Here is a 23,714-nt window from a genome sequence, read left to right on the forward strand (position 1 = left end):
CCTTAGTACCCTCAGTTGCTTCTCCATCTGATAGGATGACTGAGGAAGAAGAATAGAGCAAAAACAACAGCAATGTCTAAAGCTTCCTTTTATAGAGGGCTAAGAATATCCAGCTCTTCCTTTTCTTTTCTTTTTTTAAGAAAGATTTTATTTATTTTGAGTTTTACAAATTTTCCCCCATTCTTGCTTCCCTCCCCACAGCCCCCACAGAAGGCATTCTGTTAGTCTTTACATTGTTTCCATGGTATACAGTGATCTCAGCTGAATGTGATGACAGAGAAATCATATCCTTAAGGAAGAAAAATAAAGTATGAGATAGTAAACTTACATAATAATATAACTTTTTTTCCCCCTAATTTGATGGTAATAGTCTTTGGTCTTTGTTCAAAGTCCATAATTCTTTCTCTGAATACAGATGGTATTCTCCATTGCAGACAGCCCCAAATTGTCCCTGGTTGTTGCACTGAAGGGATGAGCAAGTCCATCAAGATTGATCGTCACCCCATGTTGCTGTTAGGGTGTTCAATGTTTTTCTGGTTTTGCTCATCTCACTCAGCATCAGTTCATGCAAATTCTTCCAGTTTTCCCTGAATTCCCATCTCCCCTGGTTTCTAATAGAACAATAGTGTTCCATGACATACATATACTACAGTTTGTAGTATATTCCCCAATTGAAGGACATTCACTTAATTTCCATTTTTTTTTTTTTGCCACTACAAACAGGGCTGCTATAAATACTTTTGTACAAGTGATGTTTTTACCCTTTTTCATCATCTCCTCAGGGTATGGACCCAGTAGTGGTATTCCTGGGTCGAAGGGTATGCACATTTTTTGTTGCCCTTTGGGTATAATCCCAAATTGCTCTCCAGAAAGGTTGGATGAGCTCACAACTCCACCAACAATGTATGAGTGCCCCAGATTTCCCTCATCCCTTCCAACACTGATCATTGTCCTTTCTGGTCATATTGGCCAGTCTGAGAGGTGTGCAGCTCCTCCTCTTCTAATGGTTGTTTTGCTTGGTTTCAACTTCCTGAACATCAAGCCAGGTCCTCTGCCTTACCTGCTTTTTCTGCCTCCTTTTGTGTATTGTCTTCTCTCATTAGATTGCAAACTCTGAGCATAAGGATTGTCTTTCTTTTCCTTAATTATATCTCCAGTACTTAACTCAGCTCCTAGCACAAAGTAGGCTTTTTTTTTTTTTAGGTTTTTGCAAGGCAAATGGGGTTAAGTGGCTTGCCCAAGGCCACACAGCTAGGTAATTATTAAGAGTCTGAGACCAGATTTGAACCCAGGTACTCCTGACTCCAGGGCGGCACAAAGTAGGCTTTCAACTAATGTTTATCAACTATTGACTTTTGACTACTACATTCTGATGAACACTTAATAAGCACTAGTCTGATGCCAACACAGTTAAGAGTTGGAGATGGCACAGGACCTGAGAAACTCAGTATAAATTACTCACTGATTTTTCTGCACATCAGTTTTTTCTCAGAATAGGATATGCAGCTAATGATTCATGATCTCATTCCCTTCAGAAATGCTTGGGAATAGAACTTATGAATTATTTTTTAAAAATCTGTTCAACTCCATCACAGGTTCCTTATAGGAAAAAAAATTCTTTGAGGGATTGAAAGAATTGGAATTGAAGTTAGAGAAGCAAGGACTAAGATGCACATCTAGATAATGTTTTTCCTCCAGAAAAAAACAGATCTTCAAGGTGATTTTCTGTGGGCATAATTATTAATCACTCTGTCTCTGTCTCTCTCCTTTTTTTCTTTCTCTATCACTTTGTCTTTGTCTCTATCTCTGTCTCCCTCTGTCTCTTTCTCTATCTCTGTCTCTTTCTGTCTGTCTCTATCTAGCTCTCTCTATCCCTAGTCTGGTTGACTTATTCCCACAGTTTAATTTATTATAGAATCTTACAACGTGAAGCCTCCCTATGGGCTATCTACTTCAACCTTTACCCAAGGGGAAATTCCTTCTACACCATTTCCAATAAGTGGTTAAATAACTTCTACTTAAAGATCTCCAGTGTTGGGGAATTCATGACTTAATATAACAGCTCATTCAATGTTTAGTCATCTTTAAGTGCTATGAAATTTTTCTTTACATGAATATGAAATCAATCTCTTTGCAACTCCTCTTCATTGCTCCTAGTTGTCTTCCCTAAAGTCATAAATGTAATTGCTCTTCCACATAACACTCCTTCAGATCCTTGAATACAACTATTATATCTTGTAAAAGTCTTTTTTCTCCCTAGACCTAATATCTCCAATGTCTCTAGCTAATCTTCATAAAGCAATGACTTCCAAGCCCCTCATGCTCCAATCTCTTGCTAAAATGTGGAGCCTAGAATTTAACATAATACTAGTGATGTTGTGTACTTAAGGCAACTTTTTGTTCCTTAGTCACTGTAGTTTTAGTAATCTGACCAAGGTCCACACTATTTTGGGGGGGGGGGTGAGGGAATGTTATGTCATTCTATTGACTCATTTTGAGTTTAAAATCCATTATAAATCTCAGGTCATTTTTCAAACAAATTATGAAAATTTTCTCCCACGTCTCATCTTACAATAGAAAAAGTTTGTTTTGTGTCATTCCTCAGGCATATCCCTATCTCTTTCTTTTGTCAGAGGAAAATTCAAAAATCTCATGTCTTTCACATAAGGCAATGGGTGCAAGAAGAGGAGAAAAGTACTCATAGAGAGGGGAAATAGTAAAGAACTCTTTACACTTATACAATTGTTTTTTATACCTCAGATATAGGACTTAACATTTACTGCTATTTTATTTTATTTCATGAGTCACGCAGAGCTGTTTGCATTTTGTCTCCCCCATTAGACTTTGAACTCCTTGAGAGCAGGGACTTTTTTTGTTTTGTTTTTTGACCTTTCTTTGTATTCTCAGAATTTAGCACAATGACTGACAAATAATAGGTACTTAATAAATGCTAGTTAATGAACTGATTCTGTCTTCAAATCAAATTCCATCTTTTTTGGGTTTTTCCTATTTCTCCCAGCTACTATTGACTTTCATTATGAGTTACCTTGAACCTTTTCTTCAGTATCTAGTATTTGCAAATTTATACAGATGATATCTCTCCCATTACAACTTCAGCTTTTAGAGGCAATGACCATTTTTGTTTTCTCTTTGGATCTCCAGTACTTAGCTTAGTGCCTGTAGTAAGAACTTAATAGCTCTTAGTAATTCGAATTCTTTTTGACCAATTTAATCGCTTTTCTAATAGAGTTATGAGATCATTGATGTACAATTAACAGAAACCATAGAAGTCATCTAGAGCAACTTTCTCGGGAGAACAAAGGTCAGGGGTGATCATAAAAAACAAAATGGAATAATTTCAATTACATGAAATTTAAAGTGCTTTTTCAAGAATAAAATCAGTTCAGCAAGGATAAGAAGGAAACTGTCCATTGGGGGGAAAAATCTTTGCATTCAAAGTCTTGGATAAGGTTCTGATAAGATATAATGCCAATATCTAACAACCATTTCTCATTGAAAAAGTAGTCTAAGGATATGGACAGTTTTCTAAAGAAGAGATGTCACTTATTAATAGACACATGAAAAATGGTTTTAAAACACTAACAATAAAAATAAATGCAAATTAAAACAACCTTAAGGTTTCACACAGCTGATCAAAAAATGGCCTGGATTCCAATTAATGGGAATTCCAAGAAGTGACCACATTATTTCAGTTCACTCTACTCAGTTATTTATATATAAAATATGATAATTGCTTATAGTCCAATGGAATTATGCAATGAAAATTTGAATAATGTTTTCATTTCATAGTATTGATTATTTGCAGTTTGGAACCTAGCTGTAGTCAATTTTGGAGGAATTGGAGGAAAGAGAGAAACAATAATATGTTGTTGCTAGAAGAAAAGTCCCAAACCACATATACTACAGTATTCATAGCAGCACTTTTGTGGTTGCAAAGAACTGGAAAGAAACTAGGTGTTCATCAATTGGGAATTATTTAAACAAATTGTAATTCATGAGGATAAGAATTATGAATATGAAGAATTCAAAGAAGCATAGAAAGATTAACATAATGAAGAATGAAGAAAATAGAACTAGGCACACAGTAATATAATGGTTAACACAACAAAAATGGAAAAAAAAAACCTGAGCATGGGACTGTTATAATGATCAAGTATGGTCCCAGGGAAAATGTACTAATTCTGTTTATTGTAGGAATAGAAGATTATTGAGTATATTTTTGGACCTGAAAGTGTTGGTTAGTTTTGATGAGTATTCCACCCTCTCTTAACAATATTATGATTCATAAGGTATAGTAAGGAGAAAGATATGCTCAGAAATAAATATGACATAATAGTGATTTGCAGTTTTATATAGAATCCTCTTTTTGTGTTCTTCTATATGCATTGAAATGCCCATTTCATTTAAATTCATTGTTAAATTCAGGGAAAAAAAAGAAATCTTAAAAATGAATTGACATAAAAAGTGTTAATAAAAATAAAATATTTTTGAAACAATAATTTTTCTTCTAATCAAAGTTATAAAAGGTTTCTCCTTCTGTACTACTGTAATTTTTTGTGACCTTTTATATTCTTGGCAAATATCCATTTGTATTTTATTGTCTCATGGTATAAGACAATAATAGCTCATATTTATAAGATACTTTAAGGTTTATGAAGTTTTTAGAAATCCTGTAAGATAGGTAGTATTATTATCCTCAGTTTACAAATAAGGAAACTAAGATTCAGGTGACTTCCCCAGGGTTACACAGCTAGTAAATATATGAGTCAGAATTTGAATTTCAGTCTTTCTGATGCCAAGGTCTGATGCCCTATCTACTAAGCTAAGCTCCCTCTTAAAAGGACATCAAGATGATGGTATAAACTTTACTTCTGTCCCAATTGCTTTCTAGTTTTTCCAACATTTCTTGTCTAACAGAATCTGTCTTCTGGTAATTTATATTCTTAGATTCATAAAACACTTGGCTAGGCTTTAATTGTTTCTAGTTCACATGATTTATTCATGATTATTTAAAAAAACATAGGTTCTCCTGATGTATTTGTTAAAATTTTTATTGATAGCTTTTGCTTTTGTATCACCATCATTTTCAAATATATCCCTTTTTTCTCCTCTGCCTAGTGAACCACTTCTTCTGTTATGGGGAGACTGACCAATGAGTGTTCACATCTTTATAACACTCCTGGCTCTGCTACCTGCCAATCCACATGTAGGCTTAGTGAGTCTGCTTTAGGAAATGTGTGATAGAAGGGCCATTTCCTTTTCTGCTTCCAAGTAGGAGCAGACATCCTCTGAATGTTTCCTGTCAGCTTACCATGAAGGGATAAAAAGGTTTTTATTGGACTGCTGAGTTGAAACTGAATGTGCCTGCAAAAATCTTGAGTGGACAAACTCAAGTTCTGTCTTCTCTGGTGGCAAGCAAAGAAAATGCTATAGACATCCAGGTGGGGTAGGGAGGGGCATTCAGACCTCTCTTCCACCTAGCCATGTGGTCATGATTACATGTCATCACTGTTTCCTTTGGATCTTTTGTGTATATTCTTTCCTGATATTAGATAAATAAATATCAGAGATAGAACAGACCAGTTAAAGTCTCATGAGCTTCCAAAGGTTGAAGATCATCGACCATTAAAGGGCCCTTCAGCAACCAGCAACTCCAAAAGTAGTGTAGCTGAAGGGAAATGGATAGAAAATAATAGGCTAAGCCTTCTCTTTAAATAAATCCCTATCCTCCATTCAAGTGCAATCAGAGGGTCAAAGGATACTGATGATATATAGGTACCAGGCAGATTCAATCTTCAGCCTTGTGAGGTTTTCCAATGATGAGTTTCCTAGGAGAGGTTCAAGGCTGTCTAAGATTAGTGTATCTGGGAAATGTGAAATACAACCCATCATTGCCACCTTGACCACCATATTCTCTCAGATACCAATGTAAATAGCCTAGGGTCCTGAGCCATCATCTTGGGAAGCAGGTTTTGTAGGGATGCAACCTGGCAATTGCTCCTACAGCTGCAACCACCATAGTTGATACCACCATAATTGCTAAAGATAAAGAAAATAAAATTCTTGCATCCAAGATGTCTTGTCCAATATTCTTGGCATTATCAAATGGTTCAACATCAGAAATTGTTAATCAGTGGAAATGACATTTAAAAAGAGGCATTACCATCTGCTTTCCTGTTGTACCATTAAGGATCATGGAAATTTTCCATTTGATTTACAGCTGAAACCTTTAATGAGATCCCCTCATTAGAATGTGAGCTTCTTGAGAGAAGAAATTATTTTACTTTTCTACTTGTATTTCAGAGTTTAGCACAGCTCTTTTCTCATAGTAAACAATTAATAAATGCTTTACGCATTCATTCATTGAATGAGAGGCAAATGCTGAGGAATGACCTGCTTGACCTAGCCTAGCAGTGAACTTACTTGGCAGACAAGATGTGAATCCCATAAGTAAAAGAATTACCCAACCATTGGATACATGGCACACAAGAAGTGAATTTAGTAGGGACTCCTTATAGGGAAATACCACCCCAGTGTTAGGAAAGATATATAAAGAAACTGTTTTAAGTTTGATTCCATTCTTCCCTGGCAACTGGATAGTTGTACACCTTAGTTTGGGATAGAGAAATTTTTGAACTTCAGTTCTTGTCACATTTTTTTCAGTAAATACACCTTTGTAAAAACTAATTGATTTCAACTGGATAAGTGATTTTGGGAAGGTGGCAATTCATTGATTTTTGTGAGAAGATATAGGACATTTCATGAGTATTAATATTAGAAATTTAACACAAACTTCAAGAATAGAGAATTTTGCAGAATACTATACTAATTGATAATAAGAGTAAATGATAATTTAACAGTGCATGACTTCAGAGAGAAGGAGTTGGTATGAGAACATCAGAGAAGTAACACATTCTTCATTCCTTCTTTAAGAGAGACACACATGATATCAGATGCTTTTTGGGAAGAGACTCTTAGAAAAAAGAGAAAAGGGACTTTGGAAAATAACAAATAATAAGGGGGAAGTCAGTTCTTCAGTATGGACTTGGTTTGCAATTTGCCCACTACAGATGTTGAGGAATTTCCCCTTGGATGTGATCAGGGCCTCTTTCTTGATTGAGCAAGAGTTCTGTTTGTTCTCATCTAAAGAGCTTGTTCACTCTGTATATTCTGGTGTGTTGTAATCTGTAGAACTTTTCTGATTTCTATTTGCTTTCTGCTTGATAAATGGGTTTACTAGCTACTTGCTACTTGTGATTGGGTAACTAGGGGCACAGGAAATAGAATGCCAGGCCTGAAGTCAGGAATGTTCATCTTAATGAATTCAAACATCAGAAACATATTAGCTGTTTGACCCTGGGTAAGTCACTTAACCCCCTCCGTTTCCACATCTATAAAATGAACTAGAAAAGAAAATGCAACCATTCCAAATATCTCTGCCAAGAAAAGGGTTGGACTCAACAGAACAATAATAACACTATTAAGATGGTCTTTTGTGAAATTAAAATTTGGTGGAAAGGGCACATCTATGAGTATAAGCTCAAAGTGCTCTCTTCCTTGGAAGCTAGTGACTTTGTAGCTTTTTTTTTTTTAGTTTTTTGCAATGCAAATGGGGTTAAGTGGCTTGCCCAAGGCCACACAGCTAGGTAATTATTAAGTGTCTGAGACCGGATTTGAACCCAGGTACTCCTGACTCCAAGGCCGGTGCTTTATCCACTACACCACCTAGCCACCCCCAACTTTGTAGCTTTTGAAGCTAAAAAATGTTTCTCTAGATCAGCAATATTTACTAGTCTAGATAAATGTAATAGTCACCTTGAAGTTTCTTCTGCTCTCTTCCAGGCAAGAATCAAAGTCTCTCTTTAAAAGGAGGTGGAGGGCAAGATTCCAGAGATATCCATCAGCATCTTTCCTCAATTTTATAGAGCTAGAAAAAATAATAACAAAATTCATCTGGGGGCAGCTAGATTAAACAGTGTATAAACCACCTGTGTTGGAGTCAAAAGGACCTGAGTGAAAATCCAGCCTCAGATATAGTCACTTAATCCTATTGTCTTCCAAAAACAACAAAAAAAAAGTTTTTGCATAAACAAAACCAGTGCAACCAAGATTAGAAGGAAAGCAGAAAGTTGAGGAAATAATTTTTTTTATAGCAAATGACAGATCCTGACCTTATTTTTCATATTTATAGAGAACTGAGTCAAATCTAAGAATTCAAGTCATTACTCAACTGATAAATGGTCAAAGGATATGAACAGGTAGCTTTCAGATGAAGAAATCAAAGCTATCTATAATCACATTAAAAATGCTAACAATATTTGTTAACTAAAACAATTCTGAGGTACCACCTCCCATCTATCAGAGTGACTAATAAGACAGAAAAGGAAAATGATAAATGTTGGAGAAGATGTGGGAAAATTAATACTATTGTATTGTTGGTGGAGTTGTGGACTGATCCAACCATTCTGGAGTGCAGTTTGGAAATGTGCCCAAAGAACAATCAAATCATGCATACTTTTTGATTCAGCAATACCCCTAATAGGTTTGTATTCCAAAGAGATCACAAAAAAAGGAAAAAGGATTTACATGTGCAAATATATTTATTGCAGTTCTTTTTGTGATGGCAAAGATCTGGAAATTGAGAGGATGCACGTAAATTGGAGAATGACTGAGCAAATTGTGGGTATATGAATATAGAGGAATGTTCTTATGTTCCATAAGAAATGATGAGTAGTTAGATTTCAGAAAAACCTGTAAAGACATACATAAACTAAAGCTGAATGAAGTAAGCAGAACCAGAACATTGTGTATAGTAATAACAACATTGTATGATGATCAACTATGAATGATTTAGCTTTCCCCAGCAATACAATGATCCAACACAATTCCAAAATGTTCATGATAGAAATTTTTGCTTTTAGGTCATTTATATATCCCAAAGTATCCCCCTTTCTAGGGAACTGTCCCTTATAACGAATATCAACAGAGAAGAGGGGAACAGTTCAACTAGCCAGCTTATGAAGCAAGTCTGACTTTTTGTGTAGTATTCCTCATTAGTAGTCCTTTACCTTTGCAAAGAAGGCAGGGGAGGACACACCTCTAACTTAATATGCTAAATAGCTCAAGGAATCAATACAACCTGTTCTTTTCATGTTGTCCACATTCCTGCCTCACCATCCATGCTCATACTAACATACCTGGGATGTTTCCCTTTTTCTCTTTTTGTCTAAGGAAGGTAAGTTTGTTAAAAGATAAGTTAGAAGATTGAATGCATCCTTCATGGAGAACTTAGTAGAAAAAAAATCACCTATAATAAGGTAAAGGGTTCTTATTGTGTTCTACATTGATGGAGAAACATCCTGGATCCATACAAAGAGCCAAGTCTTAGGTCCTGACTTTCAAAATGAATTTAGATGGTATAGTGGATGCTTTAGAGTCAGGAGGACAGGAATTCAAATCCAGTCTCAGAAACTTGGTACTCACTAGTTGTGTGACCTTGGACAAGTCACTTAATCCTGATTGCCTTGCATTCAGGGCCATTTCCAGTCATCTGTCATATCAGGCCACAGGATTCAGATGGTTTTGGAGGAGAAAGTGAGGCTGGTGACTTAGCACAGAACCCTGTCACTCAAATCCAGTTCACATGCTTGACATGGCAACACCTCCCTGATGTTATGGTTTTCATCATAATAGAAGATCATCATGATAGAAATAGATTCATCTCCAGAAGAAAAACTAATGGAGTCTGATTGCAGATCAAAGCTATTTTCACTTTATTTTTTCATATTTTTTTCCTTTTGTTCTTTCACAACATGACTAAAATGGAAATACATTTTACATGCTTGGATAGATAGATAGACAGACAGATAGATGGTTATATAGATATAAAACCTCTTTTAAATTGCTTATTGTCTTAAGAAGGAGAGAGGAGAAAGAGGAAGGGAGAAAAATTTGGAACTCAAAATCTTATAAAAATGAATGTTAAAAATTACCTTTACATGTAATTAAAAAATACAATTAAAAAATATCTCTTCAAATAGTCTGGCTATATGTTTAGACATCCCAAATGAATATATAAATCAGGGGCAGTACATTCCCTACAGAAACCTTAATCTTTCAGGATTACCCCTAAAAACAGTAGTCATTTTGCCCTTTGGGAACCCAACCTGTTAGAACAAGTAGGGATTGTAAGAGTTCAGGGCCTGTGCTAAACCTATAACAAAGAATTTTTAAAATAAAGAGGATAAAAACAGTTCAGCAAAACCAATCCAGTTTATGATGACTCAATGATCACTAATTCTTTTTCTAAGTATTCACAAACCATCCCTTTTAACAATGCCTGCCAGGATTTTACCAAGGATTAAACAAGCTCACTTGTATAGAAAGAATCCACCTTCTTTCTCTTCATCAAAAAATAGACATTTGCTCATTTATATTTCTGTGCCATCTCTCGTGTTTTTCATGTTTGAGTGAGTTCCCCCCCCTTAAAAATTACTGACTAGCTTAGTGACCATATTATCTTGGATGCAGGGTATCTAGGTCTCATGACAACCTGAATTTGTTGCCAGCAGCTAGACAATGTCTTATTTCATTAATCTTGTTTATTTGGTTTTTGGGAGCAGCTAGGTGACACATGGATAGAGCACCAGACCTGGAGTCAGGAAGACCTGGATTCAAGTTTGGCTTCAGATACTTACTAGCTGTATGACCCTAAGCAGGTCACTTAATCTTGCTTGCCTCAGTTTCCTCATCTGTAAAATGAGTACTATTATAACAACTCCTACTTCTGGGCTTGTTAAAAAGATCAAATGAGATAAGTGCTTAGCACAGTGCTTAGAATATACTATATAAATGTTAGTTAGCTATTCATTACAGTTATTATTATTATTTAGTCATCTTCTTTCTCTTCCTCCTCCCAATCCCTAGTATTGCTTTAAGAAACACAGATTTAGAGCTGAAGGGAATCTCAGTTGTTATGGAGTCTAAACTCCTTATTTTCTAGATGTAGGAAGTAAGATCTAGAAAATAAAAATGACCTGTCCAAGGTCACACAATTAGTAAGTAACTCAACTAAGATTAAAACCTCAGGCCTGAGGCGGCTAGGTGACATAGGGGTGTCTAGGTGGTGCAGTGGATAAAGCACCGGCCCTGGAATCAGGAGTACCTGAGTTCAAATCCGATCTCAGACACTTAATAATTACCTAGCTGTGTGACCTTGGGCAAGCCACTTAACCCCATTGCCTTGCAAAAACAAACAAACAAAAAAAAAAACCACCTCAGGTCTCTGGTTATAAATCTAGTATCTTTTCTCCTTCAATGTCCATTGCTTGTTTCCTAGGCCATTAATATTGGAATTCTCAGAATCAGAAGGGACTTAAGAAAACATCTAATCTATTCTCCTTTTCTTGCAGAGAAGAAGAATGGGGTCCAGGAAATTGAAGTGATTTCCATAAGGTCCTATAACTAGTAAAAAGCAGAAGTGGGATTGGAAGTAAGGACCTCTGATTGTCAGATGACCATGTCCTCCTATAATCTTGTAAAAGGTTGAGGAAGAATGGGCAACAGAGGATTAAAGGTCATGTACCCAGGAAACTGTCCTCTAGACTCCCTATGCCTCCTCCTCATAGCAAGATGATATTTCTGACCAATAATTCCCATCCCAACCCATTTTGACACAGTCCTTCAATCTAGATCCTTTCATATTTGCCTCCAGGATTGGAAACATTTCAAGATCTTTCTAAAGAAGTAACTTAGCATTGAGAAGAAAATTTCACATAATAATCCATCAACAAGTCTTTATTGAATATCTTACTAAATACCCAGTTAACAATTTTAAAGCTTAAGACCCACACTTAACCCAGGGCCAGGACCACAGAAGTCACACCCTAAGTCCAACAGGGTTGGGAAACTCCTATCTTTCTGGCAACCCAGATGAATAATCCATTTTCTGACTTCCTGATTATAGGAGGGGTAGAACCCCAGTTCAGCTCAGCCCAGAGCAATGTCCTCAAGTGTGACTCCCATGAGTGAAAGGGACACAGGGCTAGTTTAAAAATGAATCCAAGTGTGGTTCAACTTGAATGCCCTCCTAAAGAACAGCTGTTGTAAAGAAATACAACCTGGCCTCTTTCTGTCAGTCAAGCATATCACAGTTATAGAGCACCTACTATGGGCGGAACCCTGTTTATAGACAGACCAAGCAGGCTCTTAACTATTTGGTGGAACTGGAAGGATGTCACAAGACCTAGCCAGACCCAAGATTAACCCTAAGACTGCCTATCATTGTGCCATTCTCCTGTCTCAACCTCTAAAGTCCTATGGCAAAAGCCATCATGGAAGAAGACAAGAGTAGGGGCAAGAACAGGGTTAAAATGAATTTATTGCTTGAGAGTAGGAAGGTTCCAAGGTCTCAGCCCATTATCATGAGCACTTTAGTAAAGATTGAATACTCTGCATCCAGGAAGAACTTAGTAAAAATCTTTTGTTTATTAATTTGTACAATTATCAGATTAGTTATCATTTAGACCAATAGACTCTTGCCTTCTATCAAATGATATAGAACTCTAATATTCTTGGGTGGGGGAGAGGAGGAGAGGGTTGGATGGAAAAGTAAGAAGGTCCCAAAGGATATGCCTGCTTGCTAGACTAGATGATAGAAGGAAATATAGGGCACCAAACAAAGAGAACATGCTGAGTGTAATGCAGGACTCAAGTGAGCACCTGAACTGAAAGGAGGAGAAAGGTGACTGTTTCACAATTTTACCTTGAGTCAACTCAGCAGGAAAGTAAAGAGAAATAGAAGATAGGGTTCTGTTCATGGGGAAGTTACCAGTGTAATGGAGGAGACATATACACTCTTAAATTTTTTGGAAAATTATTTATTTTACTTATTTTTTATTATTAATCAACATAATTTATTAAATACCCACTACGTATAAACAAAAAACAGAAAAAGGAATTATATTAAAAGTATAGCCAAATCCTGGTCCTGCTACCTGTTTTAAGTCCCTTCTGGTTCTGAGAAACAAGCAATGGACATTGAAGGAGAAGAGATACTAGATTTATAACCAGATGTCTGGGTTTATATGAAGAAAGATACTATCTGCATCCAAAGAAAGAACTGATAAATAGAAGTATATAGAGAATAATTTTACCTTTATAATACCTAATTGTGTTTAATGGTAGCCTTCTCTAGGACAGAGGATGAGGGGAGGGCAAGAAAAAATTTATTTGATAATTAAATTTATATGATAATTTAAATTGAAAGGAATAACAAGTTGTACATAGTGGATTTGTAGTTTCATGTGCAATCATCTTTTTTATTGTATATGTTAAAGAAATGCTTGGTTTATACTATCAATTAAAAATAAAAATTTTTACAAGAAGAGAGTATATGGCTAATATTAACTGCACAGGGATCTAGCAAGATTAGAGTGGGTGGGCACAGTGAACAATCCCAAATCAAGTCATTCCTACAAAGTTTCTTGGCAAAGGTAAGTTTTGAGTAAAGTTTTGACTGAGAAAAAGGGACATAGTTTGGGCAAACAGGAAAGAGTCTTCATTCATGGAACACCATTTGCAAATGTTCAACAAAGAGAGTAAATTGTACCCATGTAGACAGTCTGGACCCTTTGACTGAGTGGGTGTCTGAAGACCACAAAAGCCATCAGACCTTGCCTTGGTGACTAGATGAGTTTGCATATGGAGACATCTACAGAAGCTTTGAGTAGCCTAGGACAAAGTAAACCTTCTTTTGTTAACTTCTTAATGAATTACAAGTCACTCATTTCATTCCAACATCAAATCTAAACTAACAGGATGCTGGTGTCAAGGTCACCCCTATAAAATTTTCACAGAAGTCCTAAAGATGACTGACATCATGGCACAGTTGGATCCTCAATGGTTATGCCAATGAGTACAAACTCTCTCGTCTTGGAAAGGCTTGGAATAAAAACAAAAACATTGTTTATGCAGCACAAGGACTAGCAAACGTGAAGAGAGCTTCATCACCAACATGCTGGTCACCCGATGATCATCATATATGAAATTTTGAGCTGCCTATGGATTCATACAAGGTAGTGATTTCATCAACCAACCAATAGACATTTATTAATGTGTCTACTATGTTACAAGCACTGTGGATACAAAAAAGGCAAAAGATAGTCCCTGTCTTCAAAAAGCTTACAGTCTGAAGAGGGGAAATGGTATGCAAAAATATATATACAAAGTAAGAGATAAGATAAATAGGAAATAAATAACAGAGAAAAGGCAATGAAATTATGAGAAGTTGGAACAGGCTTCCCATAAAAGGTGAGATTTTAATTGGGATTTCAAGGAAGCCAAGGAGGTCAGTAGTTGGAGCAGAGGATTCTAGGCAAAGGGGGCAGCCAGAAAGAAGGCTCAGAGTTGAGACATGGAATGTCTTATTTGTGGAACAGCCAGAAGGCCAGTGTCACTAGATTGAAGAGTATATGGAGGTGGGGGGGGAGCTGAGGGAGGGGAAGGAGGAAGATGTAAGAAGACTGGAGAGGTAAGAGGGAGCTATGTTATGGTTTTGAATGCCTTTTTGACATTCAGAACATTATAATTTTTTATCCTAGAGGCAAAAGAAAGCCACTGGACTTGGGGGGGGGGAGGGTGAAGGGTGGGATGGGACTGGGGGAGATATGATCTATCTGGGAATGACAGAATGGATAAACAAAAACTGTTCTTTTTTCCACAAACTAGATGCTCAAAGCAGTGAAGTCATGTACTTGTTCAGGCTACCCTAGAATTACTCTTTAATTATGGATGTTTTTTCTACTTTGTGTTTCTTTTCCTAAATGCTGTAACAACAATCCTAAAATGAATGTTCCTAGCCTCAATGCATGGCTAAGAGTGAGTTTATGAGGTAGGGACATCCTGTATCCAGCCTAAAGGGAGGTGCTTCCTGCAGCGACTACAGTGCCTCTCAAAGAAGAAGCTGACCCCTGATAGAACAATAAACCTAAGCAATGACTTCACTTTACCAGAAGAGATAGATTGGGAAGGGGTAGTTCAGATAGTGTAGAGCTAAGCTGAAGATGACGTGGTCCATCAGCAACCGCATAGTGTTCCATGGTTTAATGTTCTTAAATATCTATCATCTCTCTTGGGCAGCTATGTGTCAAAGTGAATAAAACATAGGATCTAAAGTCCAGAAGAACTAAATTCAAATCCAGCCTCAGTTGTGGGACCCTGGACAAGTCTCTTAATCCTGTTACCCACTTCAGTGTCTCTGCCAAGAAAATCCCAAAAGGGATCACAAAGAATCAGATAAAAGTGAACAACAGTCTCCCCAAAGAATTATTAGACTTTGCAAACTTTAAAATGTTTTATTAATGTTCTATCTTTATTGATGTTGTTGTTATTATTATTTTTATATAGAAAAGACCTAGCATTCCTAGGGTTCACTGCCTCCTCCCTCCCTCCAGGAATTTTACCCCTAACATTAACTACCTGTTATAACTCTTCCCACCCAACCCTTCTTCAACAAAATCCTTCCTCAAAGTAAAAAACTCTTTGATGTCTGTTCCTAGGTGGATCTCCTCTCTGTCTCCCAACCTGTACCCTAGATGGGTCTCCCCAGTCACAAATCCCTAGGTATAGCTTTGGCTAAATTTACCATTCTAACTCCTCCCCTCCCCGCCCCCAACAGGCAGTCCCTGTTCCATTTCTTACAATTACATTCACCAGGCCCTGAATCCATTAATTGAAGAGGAAACAATAGGCCAGTATATCCTTTTTACTTTCTTGTGAATGTACTCTATAAAATTCCAAGTAGGAGGCAGTAAATATTTCCATTTCTTATATATGCTGATCTTTCCACTGTTTGTACCACCTAAGTAGTCTCTACAACATGATCTAGTGCTTCAGCTCGGATTTTTTTTCCTGGTTTTCATGTGTAATAGAAAAAGCATATGGGTTTGAATTCTATCCCTGCCTCTGTGATCTTGGCCAAGTCAATCAAGCATTGATTCTCAATGACCTTATCTGTGAAATGGGGATGATGATGATGATGATAATAATAATAATGCTTGTTCTATATCATGAGATCATTGTGAGGATCAGGGAGGCAAAAATACTTGTTTAAATTATAAAGTCCTATTCTCATTTAAGCAAACATTGATTAAAGACTTGTATTGTTCAAGACTTGGTACTAAAATGAGGGTATCTAGGTGGCCCAGTGGATAGAGTGTTGCATCTTCCCGAGTTCAAATCTAACCCCAAATACTTACTCACTGACCCTGGGCAAATCACTTAAGTGTTTGCCTCAGTTCCTCAATTGTAAAATGATCTGGAAAAGGTAATGGCAAATCACTTCAGTGTCTTTGCCAAGAAAATTTGGGGTCACAAAGAGTTGACCATGACTGAAAAATTACTGAATACATAGATATAGATATATAATGATATATAGATATAGGTATATGAATATAGTTAGATACACATATATATTTATATATCCATAGGTATATAGACATAGATATGGCTATAGATGATAAAGATTTTTCTCCAATATCTCTCTACACACATATACATAGATATAAGTAAATCTAGCTTGTGAATTCCTTTTTTTTTTTTTAGGTTTTTGTAAGGCACTGTGGTTAAGTGGCTTGCCCAAGGTCACACAACTAGGTAAATCATTAAGTGTCGGTCACATTTGAACTCAGGTACTCCTGACTCCTGGGCCAATGTTCTATCCACTGCACCACCTAGCCGCCCCTAGCTTGTGAATTTCATGAAAATATTCTTGTGGCATTTCAAGTTATTTCTAAAATTTGTATGAGAAAATCCATTGCTTTGGAAGTAGTGTGGTAAAATAGGAATAGCACTAAAACTCAAGTCCAAGAATTTAGGTTTAAATCCTGGTCCTGCTACCTTCCTACCTTGAGCTATTTATCTCTTGGAGCCTCAGTTCCCTCAAATGAAGGTACTGTGCTAGATAATAGGTCCACATCAGATGCAGAATGCTCCAATCATTTTGCTTTTTTGTTCTCCTAATCCTTTAAAAACAAGGCATCTGTCCACTATGTAGGGTTGCCTCAGAGAAGCAGTAAGCACAATCAGGTCCCCTCCTAAAGATCTTTCTTCCTTGCTAGGACTGAGTCTGATGAACTTTTCCTCCCTCATTGTGGGAAGGAAGCTCTGTTCCTGGCTTCGGGACAAACTGGTTAAATTGACTTCCTGCTGTGAAGTTATCAATTGCCTCAGTTCTGTCTTAGAAATCAATCAGCCCTGACAGGAGTTTGAAAGAGATGGACCTCTGGGGACTTTCTTCACTACTACTTGGTCTTTGAAGAGGATGTGGCAACTCTGAACGTGGGGTTCTCTTAGTGGATGGGTAGGCTTAATAATATCATTATATTAACTTAAAAATTATCATATTATATAAATAAGCTCTTTACATTGATAACCTCTTCTTTTTATATTCCAATTATTTTCAGATATATCCCTTCCCTGTCTCTTATGAAGCAAGCCATACCTTGTGATAGAGGTGGAAAAAAAACCAGTTCAGTCAAAACTAACCAATACATCAGTGTAATAATAATAGCTAATATTCATACTTTGTGCACTTGCATTGTACTAAGAGATTTCTTATTTTTATCTCACTTGATCTTTACAACAACCCTAGGTACTGTCATGATCCCCATTTTACAGAAAACTGAAGTAGGCAGAGATTAAATAACTTGCCTAATGTCATACAGTTAACCTGAGGCTGAATTTATACTCACATCTATCTTGTCTCCAGTCCAGTGCTCTTTTTTACTGTACCACCTAGCTACTCCAAAGGGGAAGAAGTAAAAAACACCCTATAAAATGAGTAAAAATAAATTATAAAGTCAAAATTTGAAATGAATTTTCAAATTTTTTATAGGTTCTGCAATTTTTATTGGTGTAAGGAGCTCAAATGAGGAATTTCATCAAGTTTTGAAGACCAACAACTTCTCTGCAATTCCAAATTGCTTAGGGGAATTGAGAACTTGTCAGAGGCAGTATTTTAACCTATTACAGGGTCAGCCTGTCTTCAGTGCCATCTTGCTTCTCTTATTTATAATATTAAAAGATAGAGATTAGATCTGGAATTTCACTGGCATAAGAAATTCTCAAGTATAATCAATCTCTCTACAAATTCAGATTAGATCTTTTCTTGAATTCATTCTTAAAGAATTGCCTAGATTAGGTGATTTTTGTTAAGTTGTTTTTTAGTCATGTCTAATAGAATAACAGACCCGAAGTCAGAAAGACTCATCTTCCTGAGTTCAAATCTGGCCTCATACACTTACTATGTGACCTTGAGCAAGTAACTTAATTCTGTTTCATCATCTGTCAAATGAGTCTGGCAAACCACTCAAATATCTTTGTCAAGAAAATTCCATGGACTGTAAAGACTGGCAAATTGCCTTCTGTGGGGGGTGGGGGGAGGCAAGTAAGATTAGGGGGAAAATTATAAAACTCAAAATAAATAAAATCTTTAAAAAAAAAAAAAAGAAAATTCCATGAACAGTATTGGTATAAAATGGTCATGGAGTCATGAAGAGTTGGACGCAACTGAACAACTGAAAAACAATTACATGTGCTAAGTTCTTTATAAACATTATCTCATTTCACTCTCAATAACCTTGAAAAGTAAGTGCTATTATTTACCTTGAGGAAATGGAGGCAATGAATTGTCACAGAAATAGTAGATGTCGGAACCTGAATTTATACTCAGCTTTTCCTGACTAGAGGTCCAGAGTTCTATTTCACTGCACCACATATAGCTAGCTTCTATAAAGCTTCTACCTAAGAGAGGTCAAAGAAAATATTCAAAAATATTGATAGTTGTTCTCTCTCTCTCTCTCTCTCTCTCTCTCTCTCCCAGTAGTAAAGAATTAGAAAATAAGTAGCCATCTATTGAGGAATGGGGGATAATCAAATTATACTTTATGAATGCAATTTATTGTGCTCTACAAAATGCTAGAAAATGGATGATTTCAGAGAAACCTGGGAACAACTGTAGAAAATTACAAAAGTCAGATGAAGAAAACCAGGAAAACAATTATACTATAACAAAAACAATAAAAAAAATAGAGAAGTTTTTGAAGACTCGAGAATTCTGACCAATGAATGCAATGTGATTCCAGAGGACAGATGATGATGCATGCTACTCACCTCTTGACAGAGAGTGGTAGATACAGGAGATGGTACATTTTCAGAAATGGTCAGTGTGGGATTTCTTTTAATTGATTTTGCATATATTAAAGGGGATGTCTTTCCCTCCCCCCAGGCACACATACATAAGGGAGGGTAAAGGAGGGGGAAGGAATGGGGCAGGGCAGCAGAAGGAAAAAAGGAAGGAAGAAAAAAAAAGGAAAGAGGGAAGGAAAAAAGAAATAAAATTCATTGAGGCATCTTTTTCAAAAAATGGAGCAAAGAGACCAGAAGGAAGTCCAGAAAGAAGCACAATCAACTCTGAAGCTATAGATTGAACTTACTGTGTACTTTATTGATAGCTCTTTTTTATAGCTTTATTTTTTTAAAGATTTTTGCAAGGCAATGGGGTCAAATGGCTTGCCCAAGGCCACACAGCTAGGTCATTATTAAGTGTCTGAGGTTGGATTTGAACTCAGGTACTCCTGACTCCAGGGCTAGTGCTCTATCCACTGCACCACTTAGCATCCCCCCCCCACTATACACTTTAAAAAAATAAGCTAAGTAGAATTTGGAATTACACCCAAAGGGCAACAAAAATATGCATATCCTTTTTTCCCTAGCAATACCACTACTAGACCTATACCCTGAAGAGATTATGAAAAAGGGTAAAGTATCACTTGTACAAAAATATTCATAATAGTCCTGTTTGTGGTGGCAAAAAATTAGAAATTGAGTGAATGCCCATTGATTGGGAAATGGCTGAACAAATTGTGGTATATGTATGTTATGGAATACTATTGTTCTATTAGAAACCAGGAGGCATGGAAATTCAAGGAAGCCTGGAAGGATTTGCATAAACTGATGCTGAGCAAGATGAGAAGGACCAAAAGAACATTGTACACTCTAACAGCAACATGGGGGTGATGATCAACCTTGATGGACTTGCTCATTACATCAGTGCAACAATCAGGCACAATTTTTGGGATATCTGCAATAGATAATACCATCTGTATCCAGAGAAAGAATTGTGGAGTTTGAACAAAGACCAAAGACTATTACCTTTAATTTTAAAAAACCCATTATTTTATTATGTAATTTTGCTATCTCTTATACTTTATTTTTTTTCCCTTAAGGAAATGATTCTTTCATCACATTCAGCTTACATCAGTGTATGCCATGGAAACAATGTAAAGACTAACAGACTGCCTTCTCTGGGGGGGGGTGGGGGAAGAGAAGCAAGATTGGGGGAAAAATTGTAAAATTCAAAATAAATAAATAAATTTTTAAAAAGTAAGCAAAACATATTAGAGATCTACAGTTTCATATATGACTCTCTTTTTCCATTTTACTGGGTGTATGGAAATGCCATTTTATGTGGTACATGTTAAGTTTTGAATAAACATAAATTTAAAGGAAAAAGTAAAGCAAGATCATCTGTTGGCCATTTTCTCATTTCCTTTATAGTAAACCTCAAAAGCTTTCTCCATCTTCACTCATCCTCTCTTGCTTTACCTATAATCTAAAGAAATGTCCTTCTTGCCAAGGGCAGACCTTTTAGTTTCTTACTTGATTCCGTCTCTTCCCATTTTCTTTGGCATCTTGTTTTTTGATCATTCTCTCTGCCATCTTCAATCTCTCCCTAACTTCTGGTTCCTTTGAAGTTGACAATAAATATTTTCAGACCTCCCTTCTCCCTTTTCTTGATCCTGCTATCCCCTTCAAAGTATTTTCCTTGCTCTGTCATCCCTTTCATTCTTCAACTCCTAAAATGAGCAGTTTATTGCAGTTTCCTCCACTCCTTCATCTCCCACTTCTTTGCCATCTGGTTCCTCAACCTACCTTATTGAAACTGTTTACCACTGCTCTCTTAAATACTACATACATTGATCTTCTCTCAGTTCTAATCCTTGACATCTCTGTAGCTTTCAATTCTTTTCTCTAGGATACTCTTTCCTCCTTTGGCTTTCATGACAACACAGTCTCTTTGTCTTCTGTAGAACTGCTTCTTCTTAGCATGGTTGTCCCTCAAGGTTCTATTCTCATTATAATAATCTTTATGAAGATTTTTCCATATCTAAATTTTAATCCTTAATCTCCCTTATTGCTAATTACCTGCTGGATATCCTGATAGGAACTCAAACTCAACATACTCAAAACAGAACTCACAATCTTTTCTGTTAAATTCAAAAATTGTTTCCATTGATATTCATCTTCCCAGTCACCCAGGTTCCAGAGTCACAGTGTCATTGTGGACACCTAACCACCTAACTATCTAATCGGTTGTCAAATCCAGTAAAGTTCTTCCTTAACAACATCTTTTGTATCCTTCCTTTTAATTACATTCACATACTACTATGAGTAATTACTACTAGTAACTACTAGCCCAGTTGAGATCCTCTCTCCTGGACTATTGGCATAGCCTCCCAAATGACTCCCCTCTCCTAGCCATCCTCTTAATTCACTATAACCTTCCTAGAACACTGTTGAACCTATCACCCCCCCCCCCCCCCGCAAGAAGTTTCATGGGCTTTCTATTGCCTTTAAGATAAAATATGAATCCTTAATTTGGCATGCAAGCCCTCCACAGTCTTGCTTCAACCTATAGTTTCAGCTTTATTTCACTTTACCCCTCTTCACTGTGCATGTCAGTTAAACTCAACTATAGGTTCCTTCCTCAATCTGATATTTCATTCTCCAGTTTGAGAATATATCTCTTTAACTTTTAGAATCTTTAGTTTGTTTCAAAGTTCTATACAAGTGCTTCCTTTTGATTTTTTTTAACAAAGCATTCCTGTTCCATTCATTACTGTCCCCAAAAGTTAGCATTATCTCCCTCTTAAAATTATTTTATATTTACATAGTAAGGGTTTCCCATACTCTGCAATGGAAGTAACAATATGTCTTATGACCCCAAGCTTCTATCTAAAGTTATAAACTAGATATGAACAATTCTGTTAAATTGATCACTAGTATAAACTTGGATAAGTTCTTAATTCAGAAGAAATAAATTACTTGAATCATACATGGAAATATATAACACAGAGGAAATTTTTTGTAACAAGTTGAAGAGAATCAATCATACCATGTGAGACTTGAATAAAACAAGTCAATTCAGAATCCAACATTTTGTTAGTAGACCAAAAGAGCTGATTGATTCTCACAAGTCTGTGAGGTAGATTCTATTATTATCCCCATTTTATAGATTAGGAAATTGAGTCTTAGAGGTCTTGTCTATCATCACACAGCTAGTAAGTGTTTGAGCAAAGATTTCATTTCAGATTTTCCTGATTCCAAGTCTAACACTCTATCCAGAGTGAATGGTTTCAGAGACACAGAATAGGAGTCAATAATAACTTGATAAAAAGTCGAGTACTTGAGACATCCAAGTAAAATGCCTATTTGATAGGAGGTTGCAAATGAAGGTCTGATACATGGAAGTGATTATAGGACTGGAGATAGATTTAGAGTCATCCATACAGTTGTTAATAGTAGTTGAAATTGTTAGCATGAAAGAAACAATGTTCAGGACCAATTTTACTTTCTTCATTACTTGCAAGTCTTCATTCCTTTACTGTGTTGATTTGGAACTGTTAAAGAAAATTATTTAGTTTTGACTTCAGCTGGCTGATTTTTGGTCCTCTCTTCACAGAAAGAGCCAGAATCAAAGACACATCCTGGGGCCAATGAATGATTACACACTTTCAGTTCTGTTTACCAGTTCCACCCACTTTCCTGGGTTCCCAGATTGATGACTCATTGCTCAGGTACCTTCTGGAAACCCACCTTCCAATTTTAAGATACCTTCTGCTCTTTGAATTAAACAGATTAATTAAACAGATTAAACATAAAGTACTTGAAACAGATAATTTCTACTAAAAGTGGACAAAGGTCATTCCTTGACTCCTCCCCAATAAAGTCTTTTGAGATCTCTATGCTGTTCCTTCTTTATTAGCCATTATTTTGACTCATACCTTCATGACCAGAAATGTAAGATAGGAAGTCTTATACAGACTAGAGTGTGATGAGATGAGAAAAGATAAGATTAGAGGAGAGGAGAAAAAGGAAATGAGAATTGCTATCTATATATTTTTATTTTATTTTATTTTTTAGTTTTTGCAAGGCAATGGGGTTAAGTGGCTTGCCCAAGGCCACACAGCTAGGTAATTATTAAGTGTCTGAGGCTGGATTTGAACTCAGGTACTCCTGACTCCAAGGCCAATGTTCAATCCACTGTGCCACCCAGCCGCCCCCATCTATATATTTTTAAAGAGCTATATTGATCATTACAATTGCACAAATAAAATGTCTGAATATCTTAAATACATGTGAAAAATTGATGACACCCAAGCATCTACTTCAACCCTGAAGATTTGCCACTACTTTCTAGGAAAGAAGATAAAATACAATAATTTGGTGTTCTCTACACAATGAGATGTTAGTAATTTCAAATTCACTGGGGATAGAACCAACAGGTTCTGATTCTTTCTTTTCTTGACAGATTCCTCTACAGAGGGCTATATGTAAGCCAATGTCATAAAATA

General features: G+C 36.4%; 1 long non-coding RNA gene across 3 annotated transcripts in view; it reads right to left on the bottom strand.

Moving 5' to 3' along the window:
• The window catches only part of LOC141513111 (uncharacterized), a 45,153-nt gene that overhangs the window by 2,822 nt on the left and 18,617 nt on the right, over positions 1 to 23,714 (bottom strand). For all 3 annotated transcript variants that reach the window (XR_012475715.1, XR_012475714.1, XR_012475713.1), the window contains exon 2: positions 7,837 to 7,948. This is a non-coding gene — a long non-coding RNA (uncharacterized LOC141513111). The remainder of the gene's footprint in view (positions 1 to 7,836; positions 7,949 to 23,714) is intronic.

This window comes from Macrotis lagotis, chromosome 2 (assembly GCF_037893015.1).
Source record: "Macrotis lagotis isolate mMagLag1 chromosome 2, bilby.v1.9.chrom.fasta, whole genome shotgun sequence".
Lineage (NCBI taxonomy): Eukaryota > Metazoa > Chordata > Mammalia > Peramelemorphia > Peramelidae > Macrotis > Macrotis lagotis.